A 13747-nucleotide genomic window follows, 5' to 3' on the forward strand; every position below is an offset into this window, starting at 1 on the left:
TGACATCTGCTAAATGTCACTGCTGGAGGGCATGCAGGGACTAACAGCTGGGCCTCCAGCATAGCTCTGCACACTCTTCCATCACCCCGGGTGACTCTGGTGAGGCCAGCGCATAATAATTGGACGAGTCTCGGAAGACGCAAGAAACACAAAGAGCAGTGTCGAGTCGCTGGCGCGTTCACTTAGATGCAGACTCTGTCATCAGACAGTCTGCTTTGATCGGAGCTAAATATTTAATATCACCTTGTGCTGGAAGGAGAATCCCCAAAACGCGTGTTTTTGGACAGTACGTCACGTATTTGCGTAGCTTTGAAGAGACGCCCGGGTTTCACCACCTGTTGACTAATGAGTGAGCCGGACGGCAGGGTTCAAAGCCTCCCCGCTGCCCCGAGCGCAGCGGATCACCTCGGTCTGCGCTCGGCTTTGTTGAGACTTAAACACACGAGGTGTTTAGCTGAAACCCTGCGATCCTGCTTTCTGCTCCGCGGCCATAAACAAAAGTCTGAATGTGCCGCGTGCTGTCTGGGGACTGAGGATGCTTTTATTCGACTCCGAGGTCACACTGAGCCCAGTCAAGCTGCAACAGGGCAGCAATAAAAATACATTCCACTATGTAATTCATGCGCCAATCAGAGGGGAGCGTCTAAAGAGGATTTGAGACGTCTGTTGTGCGGTTTTACAGCGTGTTCTTGTGTCACTCAAGAAATTAATGAAATTATGGCCCAGGCTGCCACAAATACCAAGCAAACATTTGAAAAGCACATTTAGAAAAGTGATTTAAGTGGAAAATAATACCCTCACTCGCTATATGGTTTGTTGTTCTTGACTCAATTTCAATATAGAATCAACAATATATTCCTAAAGAATATACCATACCTACTTAAAGACATGGTATCTTACTAATGTCTCTCCTTAATCCGTCTCAATTCATCCCAGTCACAGGAGAGTAATGAGCTAATTTCTTATCTAAATTAGACATAGTTCACCAGCCCTTGGCTGAAGCATTATTTGCCCCTCAACAATAAACTGCCATTTGCAAGAGGCCCACCAGATGTTTACTCTGATAAAGTTGGAGAGAGAGAAACCTCAAGGGTCTCCCCTCCGGTGGGCCTGTGCTCACACGTCTGAACCTTCCAGTAGCGCCGCGGTGAAATCCATCATGTGGCGAAGGCGCACCACTTCCATTTGTGCGTCGTCCTCGTGCCGCCGGAGGCCCCGGCTGGCGTGAGCTATGTCTAAATCACAGACATACACAAGCTTGTACTGTGATTCTTTCCGCAATTAAAAACTATGAGACTGGAAAAAAAGTCTTTAATCACAACTGTTGGTGTCATGGCTCAATCTGCATGAAATATGCAATTTGTCCGGCCTGTTTTAGCAGCTGGTGATAAAAGGGATTGAATTTGTGTGCACATTAAAGTTGGAATGTGAAATGCATCAATTCATGAGAGTCTGCCTGTCCCCTCACATGCAGCAATCTTTAAAAAAACAAAAAACAACTTGATTATTCTCTTTCCAATATATCCTTTGCTATTCCAACAACTGACTTTTTTTTTCTTTCTAATAAACAGCAGACATGATTTTGGAATGTGTGTGCTCATCCAAACCCTTCATTACCAAAGTATCTCCCATTAGTCATCAATCATGCCAACCAGATGTGCAACTTTGGAGCTATGTTTAGATATTCCTTAAAAATAACCAATAACCGTGTGAGTAAGACAATTATTTGGTTGATGAAAAATGAAAACGTGACTCATTAAAAATGATAAATAGTGGCCCAGAAGAGGTCACAATGTAAAACCCACAACATAAACAAAAAAAAAATCACAAGACAAAAACAAAAGCCACAACACACATTTTGAAAGCCACAGTTCAAATACAAAAGCCACAATGCAAATAATAAATTCTGCACAACAATTGGTCAAACCTTCCTATTGAAACCGTCAATAAGCATAAACAAATGTTGATACCATGCAAACACAAAACCAGCCCATTGCTTTCAGGTGATGTGCAAAAATATTGAAGATTGCAACAGCAATGTAATTTGCAATAAAAAAGAAACATATGTAGACTTCTGCCATTACGATTTGCATATCATGAATATGCGGTGCATGGAAATTTAAATCTGTTTTTAACTATTTGAATATTGCACATAGTTATTATGATCTTGATAAAATTGTGATGTGTTATGCAGTTGTTCTCACATTCATGAGGGTGTTTTGAAACGTCCCATTTGCAGTGCACTGACCCTTCTGGGCCACGCTACAACTGTGTCACTTTCAGACACGATTGACACAGTTATATTAGCAGATTTCAAACTGATTGAAAGGGTTCGCTGTGATTTACGGGTTCCAACAGACTTCTTTCGCTGACCGTGTCTGCATTGTCAGCAAATGGCCGGCCAGTCATTCCTACTCGCCGATCAAAAATTGTTGGGTCCACCAAGAGTTCACCATTAGCATTTTAAGTGCAATCTCCTTTGTTAAAGACTGACAGCTTCAAGGTCAACTGGCCATATAAAGAACCTGCTGATGAATGGACTGGGGCTGAGTTTACGGTCCCTGATGAGAAGGCCGCTGTCCGACCAGCACGGCCGCTCTCTTTTTTGGTTTTATTTTTCATTTCCTAACATTGCAGGTCGGAGCACCAGACTTTGCAACACTGTGTTGATAAAGCTGTATATACAGTGAGAGTATACACGGCTCTCGGAGGTGCAGGATCCTGTGTAATCCATGGGAAAACATGTGAACATCTGGAGAGTCGGGGAAACGTTGCGGTTTCACCCGGCTGCACTCCATCACCAGTTAAAACATCCCCAGAGTCCTTCTGACGAGGGCAATGAGCTTTCCTCACTCCGCAGTGGGCCGCCGTGTCATGAGTGTCAGACTTCATGCATGTAAACCATGAAATCAAACATCCACCAGCGTTTAGACGACATAAACATATAGTGGCCATAATGCATTTGTAGCCAGACTGTGGTTGTTTACTAAAATACCGAAAAGTGAGGCTCATTGAATTAAGTCATATGATCTGGTGGATGTGGTGGATTCGCTTTCACTTCATTCCTGTTTGATCTCGATTTTTAGATGCACGCCAAACAGGATTAAAAGGAATCATTTGTAATGGCCACAATATGGACTCATTCTAGAATATATTGTGAGACATTTCAGTGGAAAACTGTATTTTGACTGTTCTGTTGCTCAGTAACAAAGTAAAATAATGTATGAATGTAGAAAGACAGAGTTAAAATAACAGTTATGGTTCTCCTTTTGCTATCAACACAAACACTGTAGTGGTGTGCGGATCAGTGATATTTAAGGTCTGCCAGCGTGAGCACTTTAAGCCTCACAGGTTGGCGTCATATCATTTCTGGCAGAGTAAAAATAACACAATTTTCCATCAAGACATGAGACTGAGGCATGAGAAGTGGTGTAACTACTTGCATTTTTGTTTCAGAAAACAATGAAACACTTTACACTGCAAAGTTTTGAAAATGATGTGCAATTACACAAAAAAGCAGAAACGCTTAAATAATATGCTGTAGTTAGCATACCAGGATACAAGATGGGTTTCGTTGCTGTTTTTGTATATATTTCAAAAATTTCAGTGGCTCTGAACACCTTTGTGTAAACAGACTTCTCACTTGAAAACACTGTTGTGAAGATCATGTCTTAGGAGACTCATTTAAAGATACATGTATTTTTGTCCATCTAAAACCCAAACTTGGCCTTACAATGCCCCACAACTGCCCTCAATGCACAAAATTGGCATTTATAAATATTTAGCAATCTGCACGTTCAAAGTTTTGAAGAACAAAACATGACATAACTTTTCAATATAATTGTTTCCTGAACTATACAGTTTTGTTTTTTTCTTACAGTATCCAGTTTAATGCTCTCAACTTTTTATTTGATTTTCAAATTTCTTCAATACAAAAAAAGATCCCTGTCAAATATGTAGGTGTGTTTTTGATGTGAACGACCTTTTTAAATGTAATGAAACTTCTTGCACACAAAAAAGAAGGAATATATACAGCTTTAACAGAAGTTGTTTTTGCCCATTAACACCATGTGCACATGGTGCCATGGTCAAACTCTTTTGCAACCAGATAATAAATACAAAGTTCCTGAAATGTTTAGATTTTTTTCATGAGTTAAGCAACAAATATTCACGATCAAGCGATTGTACCATCAATGCATAATGGACTCTATCGCTACTGTGTACCTGAACATTTTCTGTATAGACATGTAAACATATACAGTAAAGATTCTCAGCAGTGGCTTTGTTTATCTTTGGCACTTGGGGGGGAATCCCCTGTAAATGCAGAATAAAAGCCTAATTTCATCCACATGCTGTGTTTGAACTGCTGATTCAATTTCTGTGCTCTGATTTTATGATTCAGTTGATGTTTTCCACATTTCTGCAAAACGTATCTTGTGAAGCAGTGATCCAGGACGGCAGTGTATTTGCCCTGTAGCCCAGCGAGAACCACAACCACAGCTCAGGAAGGAGAAATGTCACGTTAAGTCACCCTGAATACCGAGCTGTAAATCTTCAACCATAAATAGGAAGATCGGTCTACCACAAGCTTTGCAAGTTAGCCCATCAGGGATGGCGAAACTGTACACTGTTTAAGTCATCTACAGAGATCCTTACCTGAAGCCACACACACCATTAACCTCCGTAAATATCCCTTTGCCAGTGGGAACGCTTGTTAGTGCTGCAAATGTACCCCTTTTTGTTTTAAGATAAAAAGTTTGGGCCATTATCCAAAAGCTAATATCCCAGAACCTCCACAATCTTTTCTCATTTTGCTTGAATGCAACACAAATTGAAGAGGGCAGCAGGTTTCAGGCAGGAGAGAAGTTGGACCACGTTGTACCCATAATTGGAACCCTCCTGAGAGCCAAGTCGAAATAATTTGCTGGCAGGCAGTGCAGTGGAGGACCGGAGCCAGCTTCGGGCCTTCCTGTCATGAGATACAATATCAATCTCGCCTCAGTGGACTCGTAGTGCTACAAATCAGTGTCAGACCACGGGGAAAAAAAAATATTTGGGGCACACAAAAGCCAGAGAACAACCTGAGTGGAAGCACCTTTTCCCTTGTTTTCAATTAAACCAACCAAACCAACAAGACAGTGATGGAATTCACAGGATATAGTTTTACAGCCAGGAACTGTCCAAAATAAATTGCACTCGACCTCCAGACCTTGATATGAATGACTGATCATCCCTCAAGCAGGAGGAGGGTAACCATGGAAAAACATCATTAAAAAGTCTATTTAGCCCAGAGAGTCCTGCCCCCTGCCCTGCAGAGAGAGGATCACATCTGACAGCCTCTACACAGACTTTCCATTATGTATACACTGACAGCTCTGCGATCTTCCCGCATGCACTCTTCAGGCAATACCTTCAAATACTGGGATGTATAAACCCGTGTTTTGTTTCCTTTTTAGTGGGAGGACGGTCTCACCAGTGGGGGGCACCACAGAGCTTTATAGTAAGAATTTTTGCAAGAAAAATGACAATCCGCATGATTTTCTTTTCCTTTTTGTGGAAGGAGACAATATGAAAATACATAAGTAGAATCACTCTTTATAAAGACTTTCCTGATGTTTTGATTTTAAGGCCCTGTTCACATGAAAACTTTGTCAAGTGCAAACGAAAACAAACCGTTGTTGTGTTCTAGGGGTCTGTTTACACGACAATGGTGCTTTTCAATAATGCTCCGTTTCGACTGTAAATACACAACTTTTCTGAAGCCATAGTAAACAGTTCTTCTGCTCATGTACAAATAGATTGACAGTAACAAACATGGTGGCCTCCAGGGTGTCATGACTCCCAGTCCGTATTCTCCTAGAACTTGGTAGTATTACAGTAGTCACCGTAATCGCAATCTGACTTGGTCGTCTGTCAACACAGATCTCCGTGTTCTCGCCATTGTTAACATTTGGAGAGCATTGTTCACTGCATGCATATCTGTGTAGTTTCAACACAAAAACAAACAACAGCCCCCACTAGTGGCCTATCATGAGAACAACATTGTTTTCAGCATTTCTGCCGCTTCTGTGGACGTCGTTTTCAAAATATTGCTGTGTAAACGTGAGACTATTACAAAAAAAAAAAAAAAAATGCTATAATGATTATTTCCACTGAAACACTGTCATGTCATGTACTTTTTATTGCCTTGGATCCCAACAGCATTTAACAACAATACATAAATGATGGTGTGAAAAACATTAAGATGTCCGGCATCCAACCACAAATTACTCCTTGACGTGATGCATAGCATGTGCAGCCTGGGAGCTGTTGGTGGGGTCAATGTGGTTCAAGCTGTGCGAGTGGGAGCTCATCCTCCCACACTTTGAAAACTCCTGCTTGTCACTGTTTCTCTGTGCAATCCCTTCCCCGTGCCAAAGGACTTTTCTCACTACCGACCTGAAATATGGTCTCTGAGATGATAACATATTATGAGACATTCTTACATGATAGATGTAATTAATTGCCACAGAGGAGGGTAGGATTGAGGGCTGAAGGAAAACAATAAGAGAAGTGCGAGCCCCCTCCTCCAATGTGTGTGACCTGGCCTCCCTATAAGTGTTGTGATCACAGGTCAAAGAACTTCCCAGAGGATGGACCCAGCCTGAGATAAAGTTCCTGAGCTAATAAACAGGGAAGTAACAGTTTTTGTGGAGGAGCTGGGGAGGTTTAAGGCACACATTTACAGAGCTTTGTCACACATTATCTCAATTGCAAAGTGGCCCTCTTCAACGTAAAGCCAAAGTGCACGGACTAGTTTTTGCACCCTTTTTAAAAATTTACCAGCGTAACCGCCGGTTACAGCAGTCACTGGAGCAAGCACATGACACATTTTTCTTTAGAGAAGCCATATGGAGTTCATGAAGAGCGCTCAATTGACTAAGTTTATTAGCTATCCTTAGGATTTGGGGGCAAAGAGACCTCATAGGACCAGTTGTAAATCAACAGCAAAGCCATTCAAGTTCATCAGGTGTTCATTCAGCCTTTGTTTCTGACTAAGGCCAAATTTACACAACAATGTTTTTTTAATTAAAAACGGAACAGCGCTTGGAGCCTCTGAAAACACAACTTTTCTAAAACTACCCAACGCTATCTCTCCGTAAACGGAGGAAAACTAAACTTTTTAAAAACTCTGCGTCTCCATGGACAGAAAATGGCGCGTTCGCAACACAACCGTAGTGAATAGTTATTCTGCACATGCCTAACTAAATGGACAATAACAGCAATGTTTGCCTCCAGGGTGTCATGCCTCCCAGTCTATATTCTCCTGGGACTTGATAGTTTTATAGTTGATAGAAACTCATTTCAAAAGTAAATATAGCACTAACATTAAAGCGAACGCTATCGTTTGCATTGTTTTGATCGTTTCTGTGTAAACAGACACAGTTTTCCAAACGTTGCCGTGTAAACGCAAAACTTTTCTTAATGCAGAAATTATGCCGTTTCATGTCTTTTCCTTTAAATGCTTGGGGCCTATATCTCCTAAGCATTGTCCATCTTTAGATTGCCATTTCTTGAGTGAGTGATACCAGATGGTCTCCACTGGGATGACTTTCTTTTTGCTCCTCTCGAGAGTGATTTAAACCACTTGCAATTATGCCTTGAGGCAACTTTTAGGAGCAATACCCAACATACGTGCTTAGGTGGTGAACCAGGCATTAGAGCAGCTATAAAACCTGCCTTCAGGCTGAAAAGGTGGCAACAAGAGTGTCTCTTTCAATAAAACCTAAAGTCTGTTTGCACTGGTGGGACTACGTTAAGTCGGGAAGCCCCAACATATGCCTCCCAGTTGTACTGATCACATTTCTCACATTGAAAGTCAATGCAGCTTATACTTGTCACAAATATTTGATCAAATGTGCAGAATTGGAAATGTACCTTTGGCAGCTAGTAAACTTGACATAAAACTTTTGTCTCATTACCACTATTTACATAATGAACAACTTTAACCTTTAATCAAAGACCTAAAACTGATCTTCCATGAACCCGCTCGCATGGAAAAACACTATTCAAACAAATAGAAAAGCATCACTTGGTCCTGGAACCAGTAACATCGTGTCCACTTGTATCTGTCAATGGACCAAGCTGTCACCAAGATAGTGAAGCTGTAAAAAGACTTAATCTTGAACTCGAAAAGATACGGACTGAGAGTGGGCAGGTTTAGACAGCAACCCACTAAAGAAGAACAGGCTTTCCCGAGAAGGTTTTATATGGGAACAGATTTCATCCCAAATCTGTTTAAAAAAAAAAAAAAAAAAAGTGTTCTCACACAAATGAACACCATCTGAGTCATTGTGTCATGGATGCATTGTAACTATTAGTCTTCAGATGCGATTTCACATGCAAACTGGGATTATTTATGTTTTCGAAATATGCCACCAAATACTTCTATCAGACACTTCTCTTTAAACCTCATTGCTGTTATCTCAGTGTATTGAACACCACAACAACTGCATCGAGCAGATCAGGCCAAGAAAAACACAAGTACATTTTCACCTGTTCAAATGTGTTACCTGACTCCCAGCTGTCACATATATTTCATCCAGCCCAGCTGTACAAACTGGAATCCCACTGAAAAGCACTGATGCAAATATGACAGTTTTCCATGCATGAAGAATCCATTCCTCAAAACACAAATGCAACAAAACTGCCTGCAGGCCATTTGCTCTCAACAGCGGCATGCTGAGGTATGTATTTCATGCATAAACTCCATCAGGTTCAAATATATTAACTTTATGAACTATTATTCCAAAAGATCACACTTACATTCATCAAAGTGTGTTTTATACTATCCAACAAGTAGAAACTCTGCAACAAACCCAGAATGGAAAGAATTCCAATGATTACATGTGACATGCTATAGAATCATGAATACAGGATACTATTTATAGAATGTACTCAACCAAGAACTCACTTGTATTACCATATAAAATCACTTGAAATGTTTTTTTTAGTGGAAAAGTGTGCGAGTGTGTGTGACCTTTGAAAAGTAAGTGAAGCGTATCGGGGGACGAGGGAAACACAGACGTGCAACAGGTTAAACACTGTAAAGGCTTGGCAGCATGCAAACTTCCTGTAACTCACATGGATTGAGGATATTTAAAAGCATGCACGCTCACACTCATGTAAATTATTCTGCTGTGGAGGGGAACCGATACCTTGTTAATGCATCTGACTCATTACTGACAGGGGATGGATGTTGATTAACCAGGTGGGAACGGGGTAACGGGAGGACAAGACGAGACATTTTGGGGAGGGGTTTTCAAAGGAGGGATTTTTCAAAATCTGGTTCAAAGATAAACTGTGTCCACAGTTTGTTTTTGAACCAGCGATTACCTTTTTGGTTACTAACTGACAAGCACTGATACCCATCATCCTCCTCATCCGGTAGAGTGTGGCACTCCACGGGGAGGCGTCCCTCATCCAGGAGCATCCAGCAACTGTCCCGCAACACTTCGCAGAAACTCCGGCAAGGCAACACGGGCAGCGGGACCGGAGAGCCACACTTTGGTACCAAGAGAAGGCAGAAAAACCACTCCAAGCTATGGTGGCAGTGGGCCCTCAACAGCCACGCCCACTCAGTTAGGAGGGCTTCCACTTCACCCACACTGCTCTGGTTGAGGTAATTGGGGACGGCAAACTGTTCCCCAACCATGTAGGTGCAGAAAGGAAGGTCGGTCTCTAACGACAAGCATCGTGGGGATTCAATGTGCAGTGCTGATGTAGCCGCTTCTGTGTTGTGTTCACTAAATACCGATGTCTGCTCAGATGAGACTGCTGGGCTGAGCTGTCGCTCACTTACTGATGGTTGAGTAGTTAGGTTGTGACTTAGTACTACTCCTTCATTTAACACTTGAGGCTGAGCAGGTATGGGCTCTAATGTTGTGTCTGGTCTCTCGCTATCTAGTCGTGGTTGTTGAGTGATCGGCTTTTGGGTTACAGTTGGTATTGCAGTTGTAGAAAGAGTCTGTCTAGTCGGTGACACTTGGGTTTGTGAAACATCCCGGATAGCACTAAATTCATTAATTAGCAAAGGAGTAGCTTTCACTTGACTGTCCTCTGATGGCACAGTAGCTTGTGCATGTTTTCCTACAACAGCGATAAAAAAATCTGGGTTTTCATGGGGAAATGTTGTCATATCATAGTGTTTAGCATTCCAGCTGGGATCTTCTTTAGTGCTGGTTGGGATTTTAACAGAAGAATCAAGGTTACGCTTTAATTCTGAATCGTGAAGCTTATGGATCTCATCTGACCCGTCAAAAACCATCCAAGTTGTCTCTTCAAACTTCAGGTTTGCATTAGTTGCATCTTCTATAGCACCGTCTATACTATACAACCCCCTATCATCAGTGGACGTTGTTGACAATTGTTGGTTCTCGTCAGAAAATCCCTTTACTTCAATTACTGATCCCAAACTACTTTCAACTTCTGGACTTCTGAGTCCAGATCCAATATCTGATGCCAGTTCAGCCTCCAGCTCAGATCTAAGTCTGGATAGATTTTCTGTGAACTGTAAATGAACAGATTGTCCAGAGCCCTGAACCTTGAGTGAAGACGTGCCATTACCAGGTTTACTTATGCGTGACGATATCCTTGGAGCGCTCTTTTCTGATGCACGGTCACTCTCTGGCTGCGCGGTCGGTATTTGAGTGGTCAGTCGAGGAGCCTGAGTCGTCTCATCCCAAGTTTGTTTTTGGATCCCATGTCCTTCATCAATGATCTCGGCTGCAGTCCCCGCGTTGATCTCTGATGGGGGTTCTCCGCTGCCCGCTGGACTGCCAGAGCCCTCGTTCTCCATCAAAGGAGGCATAGTTGTGGTACCAGTCCAGGACCAGAACCACGCATCCGAGTAGACCACCCACTGGGCCAGCAGGAACAAAACTCCACACTGGGTCCTCATTGTAGCCTCAATGTCAAGCCTCAACCACGTCCACCCGCTCGGATCAGGCTCCCAGAGTGGACAATGACATGTCCTCACTGCCACTGCACTCCACGCACACTTTCCTCCAGCTCCGTCTCCACCACACACACTCCACTAGGCAGCGAGGAGAAGTGAGGAGGAGTGCCCCATTCAAAAGAGAGCAGGGGGGGGTAAAAGCAGGGAGGGGGGGGGGAGGAGGTGTGCGCCGCATTGGCTGCCCTGGCAATATTTATTCTCCTAACTCCTCCTTCCTCCTCCTCCTCCTTTTGTCACAGCAGTGAAAAGCAATCCTCCTGCTGACTGATACCTTAGAAATACAGCAGCTTTGCTTTTCAGAGTACAATATTGATGTTCTTAGTCGTTTACAGACTGAGCAGTCATTTGTTCCCCTTGACTTGTCCTCTTTGTTATAACATAATAGGAAAACTAAAAGTTTGGCTTCAGAAGATCTGCTAATTTGATGGATTTTCTGATTTTGGTCTTCAACAAAACTGTGTTTAGAAGCAATATGAACATGAGAAGTTGAAATCCCTGAAATTGTTTATTTAGCATTTTCACACTGTAGAGATAGTAGAAATCGATATATCACATTACATTACACACTATGAATAATTGATCAATCAACTCAATGCACTCTTAAGTGTAAACTAAGCGATTGCATCAGTTGAAGACAAAGCAATATTTTGCAAAAGTGTAATTTCTTACAAATTATTCAGGTTATTTTTTTCCCCCACAAACTAAAATGTGCCATAAAAAAGCTTTTCTCCTCACCCTATGTGGGGCTATTTATTGTTCAATCTAGTTTAGACGGCTGGTTTTAGTGCTCTGTGGTTACACAGTAATCCAGGCCCCCGCCATCTTGCCCGGACTGGTTCCTACATACACAGCCTATGGGATCGGCTGACAAAGACCCTCGACAACTGCTAATGGGAGCTTAGTGATAAAAGAAACGGAAGGTTTGTGCAAGTGTCCTTTTCATTTACGCTGAGGTTTAAAATAAAGAATTGCAGTTTGCGCTTGTGACCTCAGCTGTTGATAGAAAGGAACTCTGTAAGGTGGACTTGATCAGCCGCATACAGAACTGTCTTCACACAAGCTTGACGAGTTTATCCTTTAACTCTCTCTCTTGTGGTCTGGGGTCACTGATGATCCAGCTGACCCCTGTCTGGAAGTTAGTCTGGTCTGTCGGAAGAAGGGGATTGGGTGGGTTTCTTGGTCATGTAGATTATAAAATCCACATTGGCTGTGTTAATGGAGTCATAGAGAGTATCGACTTTTGGTTGAATGCCATACTTCATCGTGTGTTTGTCATTATATAATACCGTTTTTGGTATTAAAAAGATAAACCCTTCTCCAACAAGAGATTACTTTACAATCTTCAAGTGCTACTTATTTTTTTTAAACTGAGGCCCTTGTTTACACTTTTCAAGCAAAATGCATAATTTTTGCATTTTCGTTTCAGAAAAGTTTCAACATTTACACGACAATGTTTTGAAAACAATGTCTATATTTACGGAAGCGACAAATGCCGAAGATGGTGTTGCACCCACTCGTGGCCCTCATGTTGGGCCACTAGTGGGTAACCACACACACATGCATGTAGAGAACAACACGCTGTCAGCATTAACAATAGAGAGTACACAGACATTTGTATGGACAGACAACAAGTTGAAACATGTACAGAAGAACTCTTTGCTACAGACGTGGTGTGCATACAAAGTCGCAGCATTTCTGCCATCGAGATGGAGACCGTGACTACAATGAAGTTTAAAATGTGTCCTTTGATAAAGTATTAATAGTTTCACCTTCTATTGTGAAATTCAGAGAAAAGGCAACCTCCCTGACTCGTACATTTCTTTTTTATATCTCAGATATGTGGAAGAAATATATATAAGTGTAGTACATTTCATCCAACGGTATTATTTTGTCCCACTTTCCAGCTGGAAGAAATTGGAAATGAAAGGGAAATAGTGTGTTTAGTCATATGAAAAGCAGTTTTCTTCCAGGCAAATAGGACGAGAGAGCTTGTGATTGTGTGGTAACATTTGCTCAGTTCCTCCAAGCAACAAATGAGAAAAAAGAAATACTTATTATTAAACAAAACAAACTGAAGTGTGGAGAAATCTGCTGCTTTCTATCACAGGGTCAGTTGTGCTAATTTACCTGGGAAGTTGTTTGCAGCACGGCCACAGTACTTCTGCATGTGTACACTGGTCAGCCCTCTGGGCAAAAAGGATTTAACGCTTTTAAGTAAGCTATTGTTCACTCTAAAACTGTCAAAAACAGACAATTTAATTAGAGCTACGCAAGAGATTGTATCTTTCTGTGGGAAAATAACTTTCCCAGCAAAAAAAAAAAAAAAACACCACCACAAGGATCACATCACATTTCAGGAATCTTTTTAGTGTCAACTGATGATGTATCTACAAATACCTGCCAACGTTTGTGGTAACGCAAGCTCAATTCGCTTGATAGCTTGTGATGAATTATGAGGAGCCTTATAGATCCTTTCAGAAAAACCCGTCAATGCAGTTCACACAAGGATTACAGACATTTCGTTTCAATTATAAACAATAAGAGGCACATTCCAAACCACATCAATTATCCTTAACTCCTTGCTCTGTGCGTATCTTACATGAGGAGTCCCATCTGCAAGATCTGTCCCGTAAACTAACCTGTTAATTTTCTGTCCAAGATGCCAAATACGAGCAGTGACGAATGAGTGTTACTGTGCTCATGTGACAGAAGCGATCTTCGTCCAACTAGGTGGGATTTTTTTTTGTTGCT

General features: G+C 41.8%; 1 protein-coding gene across 1 annotated transcript in view; it reads right to left on the bottom strand.

The window, feature by feature from the left end:
* The window catches only part of col18a1a (collagen type XVIII alpha 1 chain a), an 81246-nt gene that overhangs the window by 31575 nt on the left and 35924 nt on the right, over positions 1-13747 (bottom strand). The gene's annotated exons all lie outside the window — the stretch shown is intronic.

Source organism: Blennius ocellaris, assembly GCF_963422515.1.
Source record: "Blennius ocellaris genome assembly, chromosome: 6".
In the NCBI taxonomy this organism is placed as follows: Eukaryota; Metazoa; Chordata; class Actinopteri; order Blenniiformes; family Blenniidae; genus Blennius; species Blennius ocellaris.